At 46.2% G+C, this 7,783-nt stretch overlaps 1 protein-coding gene across 2 annotated transcripts in view; it reads right to left on the bottom strand.

The window, feature by feature from the left end:
• The window catches only part of ZBTB14 (zinc finger and BTB domain containing 14), a 7,478-nt gene extending 6,839 nt beyond the window's left edge, over window positions 1-639 (bottom strand). For both annotated transcript variants that reach the window (XM_034995666.1, XM_034995664.1), the window contains exon 1: window positions 532-639. The gene's annotated coding sequence lies outside the window, so the exon portion shown is untranslated. The remainder of the gene's footprint in view (window positions 1-531) is intronic.
• Between the last annotated feature and the right edge of the window lie 7,144 nt (window positions 640-7,783).

Here is a 7,783-nt window from a genome sequence, read left to right on the forward strand (position 1 = left end):
GCGGGCGCGGGGGCTCCGAGCTCCGCGGGCGCACCCGGGAGTGCGAGCGCGGGGGTCCCGGCCCCCTCCTCGGCAGGCAGCTGGGGGCGGCGCGGCGGGGCCCAAGGCTCGGAGGGGCGGCGCCCGGCGGGCCGCGCTCCGCGCCGGGCTCGGGGCCGTCCCCACCCCCACCGCGGTGCACTGCGGCGGTGCGAGCGGGGGCGGCCATGAACTCCGCCGCCGAGACTCGGCGAGCGCGCGCGCGGGGCCGCCGCCGCCGCCCGGCCGCTGCCGGAGACCGCTCGCCGGCCTGCGCGGCCCCTACGGCGCCCGATCCCCACGCCCGGCCCGGCCCCGGCCCATGACTGGCCCCGTTCGCAGCGCACCGCTGGCGGCCGCCCGCACATCCTGGAACTGGCTGGTGCCCCAGAGCTCGGCGAGAACGCGCTTCTTCCGGGCCGCCCAGCCGTGCCGGCGGCCAGCCGCCCCCGCGCCCCCGCGCCCGCCTCGCGGAAGGCCCGGGCCCCTTCCGCACCCCCGGCCCGCGCTTACCTGCAGCCTGGCACAGCCACAGACACTCGCCGTGGGCTCCCCGCGCTCACTGCAAGCAGGCCGGGGACGGGTTGGACGCGGGGCGCGGGGGCACGGTGGGTGGCAGTGTATTTTGGAATTTTTTTTTTTTTTGGAGTTTGGGGAGGGGGCGGGGTGGGAGGGAATCGTGCACGTCCCTGATGGTAGCAGCCCTCCTCTTGCACGAGCACAGAATGTCTAGCCGGCCGTGAACACCCCCACCGGCACCCCCCCTTCCCGTGCATGCGCGGTGCGGGCTGGGGGGAAGGCGCGCCGCCGGCTTGCGCAGGCACGGAACCTGACCGGGCCTCTAAATGGGCGAGCAAGGAAAGGGTTAATCCGGGACCTTGCGACGCTTTCTATGGAGTATACGGGGCCGCCCCCGGAGGGCCCTGGCCTGCGCACGCGCGCGCACGCGCGCGGCTTGGGGCGCGCGGAGCCCGCGCGCGGGAGAAGAGATGGGCGGGGAAGGGGCGGGGCCTCCTGAGCCGAGGAGCGTAAGTACGAGCGCCGCTCGCGGGCACCCGCCCCGTCTGGTACTCCCGCCTCCCGCTCAGACTCCTGGGCTCCCGCCCGCGCCTGCCGCCGGCGCAGCGCCGGGGACGCGGGAGCGCGGCGCTCCCGTGCGTGTGCATGTTCGTGGGGCAGTGCCGCCCTCGGGCGCGCGCAAGCCGGGCGCTGCGGCTGCGGGGCTCGCCCACTGCTCCGGGGTGGGGGTTCCAGGCACCCTCGCCGTTCGCGCGCACCGGCAGATCCTGGGACACGCATAGAGGGCGCTGGGTCTAGGCTGGTGTTGCTGCTGCATTATGTATATTGGGAGGATGGTAGGCCATCAATAAACGTTTCCAAAGCAAATGAAAAATGACTTCTTTTATTTGGAATGTGAGAGGTGACCCCAGTCACCCAGAAGAAAGCGAACACCCGCTAAAGCTCTGGATACAGCCAAACCTGCTCCCATGCGTTTACCCGAACACTCTCAAGGGAAAGTAACGGGGGCTGGAGGTCCTACGCTAGCTCATCTGTGGCAGTAGTGAGGTTGGACATGATTTCATTTGCAGCTCTCTCTCGGAGAACTCTGATACCAGCACTGTTCTTACATTCCTGTTCCGCAAAAGTAATGGTTCCATTGGTGTTCAAAGCATGTCGCGTTCCCTGTGATGGCGTGGCTGGGCTTGTGGCAGGCATGGGGACCAGCTAAACATAGCTGGAGGGCACTACTGCATCTTCTTAGAGTTGCTTATGCTGCTTTAACAGCGTTTCATAAAAACGCATAATTTAACATGTAAAAAATTAGAGTAGGACCTTCCTCGGGCTTGGGTGACGATTACATAGTAAAAATTTAAGTAATGATATTGTGATGAGCTGTATTCAATTCTAAAGAAATTCTGTATGGTCTCAGTTGATTTTATAATATTAATTTTAACATTAGTTTCAATGTTTTGAATGGTACTTTTATACACGTCCTTTTTTGGTGTTTGCAAAAGCATGGCGCTAGTAGGTCTACTGAATGAAAGAGAACAGACCAGTTCTAGAGTCAGACGTCCAATTCAAATATGAGGTACATTGTTTAGCTTCTCTAAACGTCAGCTTCTTATTCTCTGAAATGGAGAGCACCTAATAGAGCAGTTGTGTGGATTAAATGAAATAATGCTCTGGTCAGTGCTTAGCTCAAATATTAGCTCTATGATGTTAAATGACCTGCCCACTCTCCATAGATGGTGGGTTTAAGTGGCAGGGGCAGGACTGGAATGGCCAAAGTTCATGCTCATACTTGATACCTATGTAGCCTCATTCCCTCTAAGGCCATGGCTGGGCGTGTTGATTCTTGTTTACACGGCTTTTAAAATTACATTTCCATCCTGTTTTGTATTTAAAGGAGATAATAATAGTACTATATCATAGGGTTATGCTATCAAGCAGTAAAGTTGTTACGGCACTTACCAGTGTGTGGACATGGCTAGCAGTTAGTTTATGGTTCATTGTCTGGCACTGTTCCCCCTTCTTCCCTACCACATAATTGCATAGGTTTATACACTCTTTCTGCATATATTTATTACCTGCCTGCTGTGTAAAGACAGTCTTTTTACATAGGGCTAAGTAAAGTCTTCCCAAGATTTGACTAATCTGATGAAATTAAAATAGTTCAGAAGAGTTCTCAAGCACTAGACTACATTTCCCAAGTGACAGATTCCTGACATCTTGGCTTTTGCATCAATTAGCCCTCTTTTCTCATTTGTTTTATGGGCTCTGCCTGACTGTTCCTTGCTTCAGAAGGATCATGGGGATGAGTCTAAATTAAAGGGGCAACTCAATGGGCAGGAGGAGGGAGGAGATGGGAAACCATACAGGAAGGGCCTGACCCAAACCTGGCACTTTGCCTGGTCACCAGCCTTAACTCAGCACTGGGCAGCACCCATTAGGTCCTCAGTAAATATTGATGACAGATAAGTGACAACCTATAACTTAATACCAAGGGGAGTTATATGGGCACATTGTGGGATCGATGGGGGGGTCAGGGCCTTCCTGAAATGCACAGACTTGAGGCCCTTAAAGGAAATCTTTCTTTCCTACTAGGAATGCTGTCACTCTGTGTGGATTTCTCTGTCCACAGCTACCTTGCTGGGAGAACCTAATTTCTCACCTGGGATGCCCACAGACTCCTCCTGAGTGAAACCTGCTTCTGAGCATTGTGAGGCCTGATGTGTGGGGTCTGTGGCATAGAATCTGGAGTGTCAGGGCTTAGGGTGGTTATGGAGCAGCCCCCAGGGACGTTTGAAAATGTGAAGTCATTTGGGGTTCTCATAGATGGGTGGGGCTGATTTCTTTATCACACTGACTGGGCGCTCTGACTGGTTTTGACCAGCGGAATGTGGGCAGACAAGAGATGGGCAAGTTCTGAAGAGAGGCTTGGAGAAGCAGGCTGTGTCCTGCTGTTCCTCCTGTGCTTGTGTGGTCCACACAGAGGACCAGGCCCACGTTGCTACAGGCTTCAGCCTGGGCCCTTCAATGATGAGCAGACCCGAGAGAATGAAGCTGACCCAAAACCTGAGCCCAGGCAAGCTTAGATGAGTAACAGCTCAACCACAGGTCTGCAAGTGAGAAATAAATGCCTATTTTTATAAATCCCGGGGAAGTTGTGTTTTGTGATTTGTTATCACAGCAAGACCTGATAGGTCTGCATAAGGAAAAATGTCCCAGCAAACGTCTCCTCACTGCTCTGAAAACACTAGATATAGTAAATGAACAAGAAATACATCCAATCCCTAAAAACACACACATTCAATAAATAATCATGTAAATCATTATACAATTGCACATTGTAATGCATGCTTTAATAAAAAGTTAAGAAACCATAAGATGAGCGCGCGTGGGTGGTTCAGTTGGTGGCTCAGTTGGTTGAGCGACTGCCTTCGGCTCAGGTCATAATCCCAGGGTCCTGGGATTAAGTCCCACAGGGAGCCTGCTCTCCCTCAGCCTCGGCTGCTCCCCCTGCTTGTGCTGTCTCTCTGTCAAATAAATAAAAACTTAAAAAAAAGAAAGAAACATAAGATGTGATGGAGAAAAGGAACAAATTTTGCTTGAGAAATCAATACAAGTGTCTCCAAAGACATACATTTAAGACCTGAAGGCTAAGGGAGAGATAGGAAAAGAGGGGAGATGGCATTTCAGGCACAGGGAGAACAGTATGAACGAAAGGGTGGAAGGAACCTGGTGTGCTTGAGGCTCTGCAGCAAGACAGACTGACTGGAGCCCAGTGAGCAGGGCGAGGGGCAGCAGGAACAGCACCTTCAGGGCCTTGGAGCTGCAGTGAGGGCTTTGGCTCTGAGGCTAAGCACAGTGACAGCCATCAGAGGGCTTTTCTTTTAAACTAACATTTACTTAGGTAATTCTATTAGTCTCACAACTAGAATAAATTCAACCGTTGGAACACAGATATGGACTTTGAATTTCAAATACCTCCGATGGCGAGACCACTCAGGTAAAACTCTTGTCACAGTTCAGGTTGTGGAGAATGTTTTAAACACCATCAGGTGAAATACTATCCTTCACTATCTAGAAATAGAAGAAAAGTTAACAGTTTACTCATGAAATTTACTTTTAAATAAAATACATTTATTAAACACTAACGTAAGTAGTATAATTCCAGTCAAACTTCCATTTGAGCTGCTGTATGATTACTGTTCCTGGATCGGTAGAAAAAAATTGCTAATTCACAACAATGAAAATACTATGCACTATCTGAAAACCAAATAAAAAGGAGACAAATTGCTGATAAGACTCACATTTATAGAATATATATATGTAAAACATCCTAAGAATTATCCTCCCATGAAGTTTCATTGGAACTATTCTGTAGTCACTTAAATAATAGCAGTAGAACCAAAAAAAAGGAAAAGCTCAAACTTTCTTTAGAAGAAAGAAAAAAAATGTTATTGCTGTGTTTCCGGATTATTTTAGTGGTCTTGCGAAGAATAAAAATACTGTAATTACGTTACCTACAAATAGAATAAAATGGAAGCAATTAATTTATGAGTAACATTCAAATAATCTACAATTATAGAACATTATTCTAAGAAGTATAATCATATCAAACTTCCATTTAAGCCATTGAATAGTCTCTTAATTAATAGCAAAAACTAGGAGGCAAAAAACCAAAGTTACTTTAGTAGAAAGGGGAAAAGACACCTTGTTTTAGTTCTGTATCTTCAGAAGTCTGCTTTTTGGAAGGTGGGGTCTACTTAGAATGTGATTCACTTCTGTTTTCTGGTAGTGTGGACAGAAAATTGAATCCAGCACTTGCTGTAGACATTTCTTAGTGCCAATTTTGGATGTACTGGACCAGGGAAATCCCTTGGCGGAGTGAATTTCTGGAGAGGTTTGTTTTCTCTTTCCAGAAGAAGGAAAGAACAGGGTATCCTCTTCTCGGAAACTGCCCCCTAGGACTTCCTGTCACATCTGACCTCTGAGGGAAGAGCTGGGCAGCAGCAACACTTTGAGATGGGAGAGCGAAATCAAGAGAAAGCCCTGAACATCTGCCAGGGCAAGGAACATCAGGACAAGTGAGCCTTATACTTGTGGAGAAATTCCTGCATAAGTCAGCTGAATGGAAGTATCCTTCCTGTGTGGGTTTGAACCTCTTGGGGCGTCTGGTCTACCCTGAGCACCAGACCCTGGATCCCCATGCCAAGATGGCCTGTTGCTCCTCCTTTCCCTGGAATCTGGTCATCCAGAGGATTCCTTCATGATCTTCTTGGGTTAACATTAGAAGGAGCTGGGTGCACTCTTTATGGGGACACTTGTACTATCTTGGCAAGTCTCTATAAATATTATTTCAAAACAGTTTCTCTGCATGGGTAATTATTTTTCTCTGGCTACTTTCAAGATTTTTTTTCGTTTTAGTTTTTAGCATTTTGATCATGATATATCTGAGTATGGAGTTCATTAAGTTTATCCTACTTGGGATTCACTGAGCTTCTTGGATCTGTAGGTTCATCTTTCTCCAAATTTGGGTCGTTTTCTGCTAGAACTGATCAACAAATTCAGTAAGGTTGCAGGATACAAAATCAATATACATACAGAAATCTGTTACATTTCTATACAGCAAATGAATGAAGCAGGAGAAGGAGAATTAAGAAAACAATCCCATTTACAATTGAACTAAAAATAATAAGATACCAAAGAAAAAACATGAAGAGGTGAAAGATCCATACTCTGAAAACTATAAAACACTGATGAAGGAAATTGAAGATGACACAAAGAAATGAAAAGACATGCCAATGCTCATGAATTAGAAGAACAAATATTGTTCAAATGTCTAAATTAGTCAAAGCAATCTACACATTTAATGCAATCCCTATCAAAATATGAACAGCATTTTTCACAGAGCTAGAACAAACACTCCTAAAATTTGTACAGAAACACAAAGACCCTGAGTAGTCAAAGCAATCTTGAAAAAGAAAAGCAAAGCTAGAGGCATCACAATTCCAAACTTCAAGTTATATTACAAAGCTGTAGTTATTAAGACAGTATGGTACTGATACAAAAATAGACACATAGATCAGTGGAACTGAATAGAGAACCCAGAAGTAAACCCACAGCTATATAGTCAATTAATCTTCTATAAAGCAGGAAAGATTATCCAATGGGAGTAGGACAGTCTCTTCAACAAATTGTGTTGGGAAAACTGGACAGCAACATGCAAAAGAAAGAAACTAGACCACTTTCTTACACAATACACAAAAATAAATTCAAAATGGATAGAAGACATAAATGTGAGACCTAAAACCATAAAAATCTAGAAGAGAACACAGGCAGTAACCTCTTGACATTGGCCATAGCAACTTTTTTTCTAGATATGCCTCCTGAGGCTAGGAAAACAAAAGTAAAAAGAAACTACTGGGACTACATCAAAATAAAAAGCTTCTGCACAGCAAAGGAAACAATTAGCAAAAGTAAAAGGCAACCTACAGAATGGGAGAAGATATTTGCAAATGACATATCCGGCAGTTAGTATCCAAACAGTATCCAAAATATATAAAGAACTTAAAAACTCAACACCCAAAACCCAAATAATCCAATTAAAAAATGGGCTGAAGACATAAACAGACATTTCTCCAAAGAAGACACCCAGATGGGCAACAGACACATAAAAATATGTTCATTATCACTTATCATCAGGGAAATGCAAATTAAAACTACAGTGAGATATCACCTCATACCCATCAGAATGGCTAAAATAAAAAACACAAGAAACAACAAGTGTTGACAAGGTGTGGAGAAAAAAGAACACTTTTGCACTGTTGGTGGGAATGCAAACTGGTGCAGCCATTCTGAAAAACAGAATGGAGTTTCCTCAGAAAGTTAAAAATATAACTACCCTACAATCCAGTAATTGCACTACTGCACATATACCCAAAGAACACAAAAACACTAATTGAAAGGGCTACATGTACCCCTGTGTTCATAGCAGTATTATTTACAATAGCCAAGATATGGAAACATCCCAAGTGTCCATCAACTTGATGAATGGATAAAGAAGATGCAGTGTATATACATAATGGAATATTATTCAGTCATAAAAAAGAATAAAATCTTGCCATTTGCAACAACATGGATGGAGCTAGAGGGTATTGTGCTAAGTGAAATCAGTCAGAGAAAGACAAATACCATACGATTTCACTCATATGTGGAATTTAAGAAACAAAATTAAGAAACAAAACAAATGAGCAAAGTG

The sequence above is a fragment of the Mirounga leonina genome, unplaced genomic scaffold (genome assembly GCF_011800145.1).
Source record: "Mirounga leonina isolate KUSES-001 unplaced genomic scaffold, KU_Mleo_1.0 Mir_93, whole genome shotgun sequence".
In the NCBI taxonomy this organism is placed as follows: Eukaryota; Metazoa; Chordata; class Mammalia; order Carnivora; family Phocidae; genus Mirounga; species Mirounga leonina.